The following is a 10436-nucleotide window of genomic DNA, read 5'->3' as shown; positions in this document are numbered from 1 at the left end:
TTTCATGTGTGCATTCTAGATGTAGGCATCTATGCAACTTTTTCATACTACCACATTGAGGGGAAAAAAACCTTTTAAACACATGGTCTTATAATAAATGTACCCATCATTTCATTTACATTGTGCACTTGCAATAAATTCTCTTGATGACTTAGGAGATAATTATAGATCACATTCTTGCAATATCTTAATAGTATGCAAAGTACAAAATATATAGCGATAGACATCATAATGCATAGAAAACTCAACATGAACCCTACAACTTGTAGTGTGTGCATGACTTAATTTAACATAGAATGGTGTTTTCATCTCAAAAAACCTTTGGCTGATTTAAATTTGAGGAAATATTAGAAGAAACATTTCAAAAAATTGTGTTTGAGTCATATTCAAAAAATGTTTTGCATGTGGCTCGTAGTTTTTTTTTTCCAATTCATCTTTTGACAACATCTATTTGTTTTGGTGAAGCCCTTGTGTTTTCAGGATATTTTTTTCTATTAATGTTCTTAGTGCATCAACAATAACTTTATCTTTATGTGGGAGACTACCTTGGAATGACCAAAAAGAAGTCTCATTACAATTCTCAATTTTCTCTCACCTTACTAAGGCTTTGACTAATGTTGTTCTACTTATCCTTAATGATTTATTTATTTTCCTTACCTTACAAGTTTTTTTTCCATTTCCTTTCCCATTATGGGGTATGTGAGAACTCATCAACTTGTATTAGCATCTTTAGTATGTGCTTTTGTGTTGGTCTCAACTTGCTTTTGAAAATTGAGTGTCAACACACTTAAGAAGTTTTCTAAGTTGATGTCGAGTATAATATAGATGCTGAGTTATTCAAATGCTAAGCAAATAGACAGTGTTGAGCAAGTTTCAACTATCAAGTAATAATAGATGTCAAGCCAGTACATGTGCTAAGTAAAATATATGTGCCAAGCAAGACAAAATTTCTATATGTGTCAAGCATCAGTAATTAACAAGTGTCAAGCATCAGTAATCAACAAGTGTCGAGTGACATTGTTTTGTCATATGAGTTTTTACCTTCACAAACTCAGATGCAAATCATGTTGCATGACAGCTAATATATAGATTTCAAATCTTAAAGATAAGATCGAATCTATTAGAGTTCCTATGTATTTTTTATGCAACCAATCAAAAAAATTGTAATGCTAATGATGCAAAATAGATGAATCTCATCCATAGATTCATACCTAACCCTAAGTCATGAAACCTTTTTAAGAAGGATGAAGCCTCATAATTCAATAGTTGAGAACATTGAAGAGAGAATCAAGGAGAATGGAAGAGAGTGAAGAGTAGAAGGGTGAAGAGTATAGGTGACTTACTAAAGCAAAAGAATTGTCAGATCAGTTAACAGTAGAACAGAGCATCAACACTTCAAACAGACTCATATCAGATTAGAGAGTATCATATTAGAATGGACTGAACATCAATCTAAAATTAGTAATTCAAGATTGTAAGTGATTAGGTCAAAGCATTCTACTATACTTTCTAGCCATTGTATTAGGAGAACAAAAATCCTATGACGATAGGTTGGTTTAACAGCCATTTTGTAAATCCTTTAATAGGGTGACATTCTAGGAGAATGTTTGTAAATCCTTTAGACAGGTGCACTTTTAACAAGGTATTGAGCCTTTAACAGTGTGAGCCTCTCATACGGTAGACCATTGATGATGGTCAAAAATTGTAACCTTGACAAGTTACATATTGCTACAATGATAAGTTGTGGATGTCATCACTGCCCCAATTTTACCTTCTCATTTTGGAGGGTTTCTGGGTGATCAAATATTATGTTGTCTATTTTCATGCATGTCTTTACTTTTATGTTAATTAGATATGTTACATGCATGTATTTATTTCAATTAAAAAATTTATAGGATAAAGTTTGGTACTTTTGATTCACCCCCCCACCCCACCTCAGAAGTAAATCTTCCCACTTGTGAATTCCAACAATTGGTATCAAAGCCAAGTTCTTACAAGGAGAAGCCTTAAAACTTGAAGAAAAGATCTAGAAATGGAAGTCTACAAACTTGGGAAGATCATAGAGAACTAGGAGATTAAAATACATCTCATTTTACATTCTATGGAAGAATCTAGGGAAGAATTGAGGAAATCTCTAAAGAGAAGAGAAATTGTCATAGCTGAGAATGATACACAATACAAGGAGATTGACACCTCAAAAGTGTTTGCCAATGTAGATTCCAAGGAGTTTGACATAGCAATTGCAGAGCTGTGGAGAAGAACATAGCTTAAGAAGAAGAGATCAAATCTCTCAAGATTGAGCAAGAATCACAAGCCATGATGCTTTGTGAAGTGAATGAACAGAAGAAGAGAGCCATTGAAGATAAGGCTATGATAGAATATGACAAGAGAAACCTTGCCAACAGACTAGAGGAAAATTCAATTGAGCTTGCAAGAGTTTCCAACATGAAACTAGACACCCTAAGCCAAATGATGAATGCCCATCATGAGCTAAATGTCAAGGACATTGAGATTTCCACACTGAAGATGTAAAATGAACAACTACAAAATAATTTGAGAAGAGAGAAGGAAATTACACAAATCTTCAATAAACCTAATGAAGTTATCAAGTATTTTGAACAGCTACTAAAATCACCAAGATCTAGCAATGACACTTCAGGATTAGGATACATGAGCACTAAAGAAGAAGAGTCATCTAAGACTGTAGAAGAAAGAAGTGACAGAGGTAAGAATACTAAACCCACTTGTCATTTTCATGGTAAAAAGGGACGTACTTCTAATGTGTACAGAAGCAAGAATGTTAATCAGCAAGGCAAACCTAAAAACATGGTTTACTATCACAAGTGCAATAAGTAAGGTCATCAAACACATGATTGTAGGACTAGAACCATTAAGACACCAAGATTTGAAGGCCACTACTACAATTGCAAGAAGTATGGACATAGAGCCTTTGAATGCAAATCCAAGCCTATGTGGACACCAAACCAACTAGCAAAGACAAATAGTCATGGACATCACTACAATTGGGACGACAACACTAGGAAAACTTGTCACTACTATCAAGAATATGGACACATTCCTAAGAACTACATAAGAACACACTTTAGTGGCAATTACAATAGGTGGTTGATTCAAACCACTTGTTTTAGCTATCTAAAGATAGGACACATCAGCAAGTATTGCCCAACTAGGCCAAAGGCACCCAACTCAGAGTTCAACAAAGGGAAAGGAAAAGCTAATGTTGAACACATCAGAGGAGAGATGAATAGGACATGGAAAAGAAGAGATGGAAGCAGCACATCTAATGGAGGGATCACTTCACCTAAAAGGTCAAGTGGTCACACTTTATCCAACTAAGTAGAAGAAGGTATGTAGGATTGATATTTAAATGCTTTATCATACATCAGTTCCCAGAATACGTTAGCATTGAAAAGGATAGATTAGCTTGAATAAAGATGCAAGGTTAAAACTTCAAAATTCTCATAGTGTTGTCAAGTAAGGAAATTCACCTTTAGATGCTAAGTAAAATCCTAGTATATGTTGAGTTGTTTGCCAAAGTCAGTAGGAGCTGAGTTGGTAGTGGATGCCAAGTGAAGGGAATTTTTTATTGAAGCTAAGTAAGGGAAACTCCAATGTGTGCTGAGTGTTGGAAAATCAATGGAAGCTGAGTGAAATAGAATTTCTTAAGGAAATGAGTGGATAGTTGTATATGCACTAAGCATTAAATCCTATGAAACGAGGTATAAGGTCAAGTTTTCAATCATTTTTCATGATCACAAACATAGAGTAAGAGCAAGAAGAGTGCAGAAAAAATTTACAAGAAGAGATTGACACTTTTGCAAAGATTCTAGCCAACATTTAGCACTATTTTTTCAATTTAAGGTATTTACACTAGTGTTGAGCTATGTAGTTACAACATTTTTAAGTTTTGAAACCCTAGTTTTCAAAAATGGCATCTAACTCTAGCAAACTTTAGGATAAGAGTTGTTTAAGGTGCAAATGGTTGGCAATGAAGTAAAATAGCCAGATTTTAGACCAATTTCTGAAGTTGCATATAGAAATGACCCTGTCAGAGCTTTGTCCATTATTCCACCTAAAGTTGTCATGGTACAAGATGTTAGAAGGTGTTATAACTGCAAGATAGGTGCAATAGGTGATATGGAGATTAGGGAAGCATACAATAAATTGTGTGAGAATGGGGTATTGAAGGAAGAATTTCATATTGTTGAAAGGAAGGGCTTAAGTCGTGCCCTAGACTTCCCAACTATTTTCAAAACAAAATGGATAAGAATTGTGCTGAGTAAAATCCATGATAGATTCCTATGGTTGGAGGACAGACCCATTAAAATGTCTAAAAGAATCATTCATAGGGTAACTAGGTATCCAACCCTAGAATGATCAAAAACCCTAAGGAGTGATTCTAAAGAAGCCATAGAGAAGAACACTAGGGCAAAATGAAACAAAAGAGGGATGACCATAGACACAATCAAGGATCCACTTGTAGAATTTTTTGTTAGGGTCATATCCCATTAATTCTAATAGTCAAGCCGACTCAACAGTATGTCTTGTATTGCAGTAGATGTCGGATACAAAATTGTTAAGAAGGATCATACTTATGGTTTGGCAAAACTGCAATTACAACAAATCATGGAAAATTTGGGAGCAATAAGGAGATCCAAGAGTGCTCAAAGTAAATTTGGATCAATTTTGATATGTTTATTCTTCTATGTATAGAATGAATTCCCTTATTTTGGCAAAGTAAGTTGGAAGACAAATAGGTTAGTAGTAGTCCATAGTGAACGAATATATAGAACAAATGGGGGCAAATTTTGAAACCATAATGACTAACTACTTTGAAGACTTCAAGAAGTCAATGAAGCAAAGACTAAGGATACCTATCTCTCCTATTGAATAGCACATAAATGACATTTGTTTCCTAGTGGACATTGATTTCACATACGTCTAAGTAGTAGTACTAAGGGTGAGATGGCTGAGGCCACTTGGATATGAAATCAATATTGATGAGGCATCAGTAACAATCATAGCATTGCTACTAGTAGATATTGACAAAAGTACAAAACCTTTTAGCACTTTTGATGTAGTAAAGTCAAAAATTGAAATGGAGTTGAAAACTACTTCAACTTTAAATAAAAAGGATAGATTGGTGAAAAAGCTTAAGGGTAGATTTGGTGAAGGGGCAATAGAAGCTAAAGAAGAAGAAGAATAGGGCTAGGAGCCACTTGCATTGACCCAAGGCATGGGAGAAGATGCAGAAGAGAAAGAAGGTGCCAAGGAGGAAGAGCAAGCCAAGGAAGCACCTAAGCTAGAGCCAAAGAAAGGGAAAGCTCAAAAACAATTTGTAGCTCAGCCCAAAGGCAAAAAGATAGCCAAGCCTAGCCTAGCAAAGCCTACTACAAGGGCAAGTACAAGAGCTACAATAATGGAAGCTAAGGAGCAACAAAAGAAGAAGGCTACTGAGTAGGAAGGTCTAGTCAAGAAGGAGTTGAGAAGAAAATATGTTGCACCTCCTGAATCAGATGACAAAAGGATAGAATTTGATGACAATAGGAAATTTAGAGCGATAAGTCACACCACCAAGTCTGACTTAGAAAATATATGTGATAACATTAAAGATAATGCAAACTTGTCTAGTTTGAAAAGCATTGATTTTAATAAATTAAGTAGAGAAGAACAAAACATGGTTGAAGAGTCAATCTACACTATGATGGCCAAGTTCAAGAATACTCCACTTGAACTTGACAATTCAATGTCTAAAGAGTTATATTCTATTGTGGAAAATAAATAGCATTATTGCCTTAACATGGAAAAAGAAATAAGAGAGTCAACATTGGCTCGAGTAATGCCTAAACTCACTAAAGGGAAAATTAGCAAGGCAAATAAGAAGCATGGGAGAAAATTTGCACCCAACTATAGAGCCTTCAGCATCTTTAAGAATAAGATTGAAGATGTTGTCAAAAATTCCACTCTAATGTGGAAGTTAATCTATGGCCTCGCAACTATCCAAGAAGGAGAGGCAGACCTCTTTGAAGGGAGAAACAATGGAGAAGAAGAGGACAATGATAAGGAAGGTGAAGGTGAAAAAGATAAGGAAGATGATACATTGGAGAAGGGAACACAAAAGAATGATATGGAAACTATTGAATAGCAACAAACAGAATGGAGTGTGCAAGACACACAACTTCCACCACCAAGCCCTCCACATGTAGCTCCCACACCTGTAGATACAATAATTGTACAAGATGTTCCTGACACTTCTGGTCAGAACATAAATCCACTAATTGCAAAGGACCTTAAAAAGATTATTCACCAAACTACACTACAAGCTCAATTGTGTACAAATCCAGTCTTGGTGAGTGTGAAGGAATTACAAAAAGTTGTAGCTGACATTATAAGGGATAAGGTGAATCCAAAAGAACCACCCTCTCATATCCCAATAGCTACAAGTGGACAATCCCAAGAGCAAGCTACACAAGATACATCAACTAAGGTTGACTCCATAGTAACAATCACTACAACTGCTCAGGAGCAAGCAAAGGATCAAGCAGGATAGATGGATACCTCTGTCTCTATAGCACAAGTACAAGGTGCAGCCCCATAGATCACAATAATTGATAAGGAAAGATTCGAAGAGGACAAGGAAATTCCTAATGAGAAGGAACAAGAGGCAATACAAAAATTTATAAATTTTCCTACAATAGGAACTCCAACTAGAATGACACAAAATTCAAGCACTGAAGCAATACAACTCCAAATTTCAGCAACATGATTGAGCTCTACAAAGGTTGCAAGGGTACTTCACTATGGAGACCTTACTCTAGATGAAGAAATAGTCATTCCTAAGTATGACTATGCAACCATAAACATTGAATAGATAAATGAAGTGCAAGAGGCACTAGAAAAGAAAAAGAAATAGGAGATACTTAGAAATGAGTATAAACAAAGGCAAGCATTAATAGAGATAAAAGACATTTTTCTAGATGCATTCAACTTGTAGGCACAAGATGAAACTAAGCCAATCATGGAACAACTATCCAATATAGTGGACCAGGTGTAGAATGAAGACCTGGATACTAATGCCAAATTATTGGAATGGTTTGAAAATAATTTTCAAAAAAAGGTGAATGAAAGAATATCAAGTGAAATAGCATTATCACAGGTGGAGCTGGCAAAGAAAATTGAAAATGTAAAGAAAATACTTGAGAACATATTCTCATTTTACTAAAAATTGTGTGACCCATCAATTTCCACACAAGAAACCAAACAACAGATAATGAGCTTGGAAAGGAACCTTAAGATATCAAGCATGCAACTACCTAAGGATCTAGCTTAGAGTGAGAAGCATTTTAAAAGGAACTAGTTGTGTTAACAGTAGATAAGGTGAATAAAAAGGCCAAGTTAATACATATTCAATCTGCCATCACCCCACACATGGAAGTTTTGCAAAAGGAACTGGCCTATGTTGAGAATGTTTTAAAGAAAGACCCAAATCTTTCTACATTGGAAGGCCTAGTTCACCTTGCAACAGAGTTAGCCATCCAACCTAAATCACTAGAAATTGCACTTGAAAACTAGGATGTTGCTTTGAAGATTGTAATGGAGGTAAATAAATCATTTTTGGCAAAGTATTCAGTTAATGTATAGAACCCTTTGACATAAGTATCAATAAAGGGGGAGATTATAATAAAAAGAGGGAGATAAAATTTGAGGGGGAGAAATAGAAAATTCAAAAGGAAACCATAAACTACAAGGGAAGATGTGTGAAAGGGGGAGTGAGAACAGAACAAATAGAATAGGGTAGATAAGAGAAAGAATGAAAAGACAAGGAATATCAGAATTAGCATGAGAATTTTTGGAGACAGCAAAGGCACATCAACTCAGGGGGAGTTACAAGTTTTGAGGTATCTTCACAAAATTTTGAATATTTTTGAAGTTTTATATATATGTCAAACAGAATGTATATTATACTCAAAAAGGTCAGAATCATAATGTGTAGTTAAATTTTTTTGACACTCATGTCAAAGGGGAGATTGTTGGTCTCATATTGGTTTTGAAAATTGAGTGTCAACATAATTAAGAAATTTTCTAAGTTGATGCCGAGTATAATATAGATGTTGAGTTATTCAGATGTTGAGCAGATAGATAGTGTCGAGCAAGTTTCAACTACCGAGTGACCATAGATGTCAATCCAGTATATGTATTGAGTAAACTATATGTGGTGAGCAAGACAAAAATTTTATATGTGTCGAGCATCAATAATCAACAACTATCGAGCATCAGTAATCAACAAGTGTTGAGTGACATTGTATTGTCATATGAGTTTGTGCCTTCACAAACTCAGATGCAAATCATGTTGCATGATAGCTAATATACAAATTTCAAATCTTAAAGATAAGATCGAATCTATTAGAGTTCCTATGTACTCTGCATGCAACCAATCAAAAAAATTGTAATGCTAAAGAGACAAAATGGATGAATCTCAGCCATAGATTCATACCTAACCCTAAGTCACAAAAACTTTTTAAGAAGGATGAAGTCTCATAATTCAATAGTTGAGAACATTGAAGAGAGAATCAAGGAGATTGGAAAAGAGTGAAGAGAAGAAGGGTGAAGAGTACAAGTGACTTAGAAAAGCAGAAGAATTGTCAGATTAGTTAATAATGGAATAGAGCATTAGCACTTCAAACAGAGTCATATCAAATCAGAGAGGATCAAATTAGAATGGACTGAACATCGATTTAAAATCAGCAATTCAAGATTGTAAGTGATCAAGTCAAAACATTATACTATACTTTATAGCCATTGTATTAGGAGAATGAAAATCCTATGAAGATAGGTTGGTTTAATAGCCATTTTTAAATCCTTTAACAGGGTGACATTCCAAGTGAATTTTTGTAAATCCTTTAGACGGGTGCACTTTTAATAGGGTGTTGAGATTTTAACAAGGCAAGCCTCTCATAGGGTAGACCATTGATGATGGTCAAACATTGTAACCTTGACAATTTACATATTGCTATAGTGATAAGTTGTGGGTTTCATCCCCACCCAATTTTACCATCTCATTTTGGAGGGTTTGCGGGTGATCAAATATTGTGTTGTCTATTTTCATGCATGTCTTTACTTTCATGTTAATCAGATATATTACATGCATATATTGATTTTAGTTAAAAGTATTATAGCTTAAATTTTGGTACTTCTGATTCACCCCCCCCCCCCCCCCCCCCCCTCCCCCCCACTCTCAGAAGTAAATCTTCCCACTTGTGAATTCCAACATTTTAAACTGATGGATTGGTATTCATCAAAAAGATTTCTAACAATGCTTCTTTTAGTACTATTTTCAAATGTTCATAACCCCAAAGTTCTCATTTTCTCTCTAAATTTTAGATTTTTAACCATTTCAACAAAAAGTTGGCATCTTCCACTTTGAATTAAATTTTCAATATATTTATTCCAAATATATTGTACAATTCGTCTACAATTTCTTTCTTACATTTCATCATGCACTGACTTCAAAATATTTTCATCAATGTTAATTAGAAACTTTGGTTTTCTATGAATTATTCTAGGATATGTTGATGTATGTGTAGCTCTATAATTTCATTACTTACATTATGTGCATTCATCATTTCAAATTGAGATGTCACATTAGGGGCATTAGGCAACATAAGTGTAATTGTCACAATCATTTCAATTGGGGTAAGTTGAATATTTTTGTTTGTCAAATCAATTACATTTGGGACATCAACATCAATAAGTAGATTTTCATCACTTATATTGGAGGAATTTGATGATGTACCTTCACATAATCCCCTCCTACACTCCCTTGTTTACACCTTTGTTGCCTCTCATTTCTCAAGTGTTCCTCTCTTGTTTTTTCCCATTATTGTAGATGCATATTACCCTACAAACAATAATATGAATAAAATAGTCAATAAAATAAAAAACTAAACAAATTTGCATCATTATTTTATGCTCAATCACAAGATACAAACACAAACTAACATGTGGACACAATATTTAATAGAACAAATTTATCATTTCCAAGCAACTACCTTATAAAAAATAACATGAACAAAATGCATGACCAAATATAAAATTAAAAAAATTTGCTCAATTAATTTGTAATTAATCACAAGATACAAAATTAAACACACAATAAGATGTTGACATATGAAAATAAATCAAATTAAGCATTCCCAAGCACAAAAAACCCAAATACTTCCATACCTGGTACAAAAATACATGTGAAATAGTAGTAGAATCTCGTGGACCATACTAAAACAACATAATATCTATTGACATACTATTTTATTTATAGTTTTCAATAATCTGATCAAGTTATTGAGTCCTAACTGTATTATCCATATTGACTAATAACCCAATTAGGTTATGTATTACTACTACAGAGGGGAGGGGGG

This window comes from Cupressus sempervirens, chromosome 6 (assembly GCF_028749045.1).
Source record: "Cupressus sempervirens isolate cs-2001-9-10 chromosome 6, ASM2874904v1, whole genome shotgun sequence".
Classification (NCBI taxonomy): Eukaryota; Viridiplantae; Streptophyta; class Pinopsida; order Cupressales; family Cupressaceae; genus Cupressus; species Cupressus sempervirens.
The sequence above is the reverse complement of the archived record's forward strand: the minus strand, read 5'-3'. Positions refer to the sequence as shown.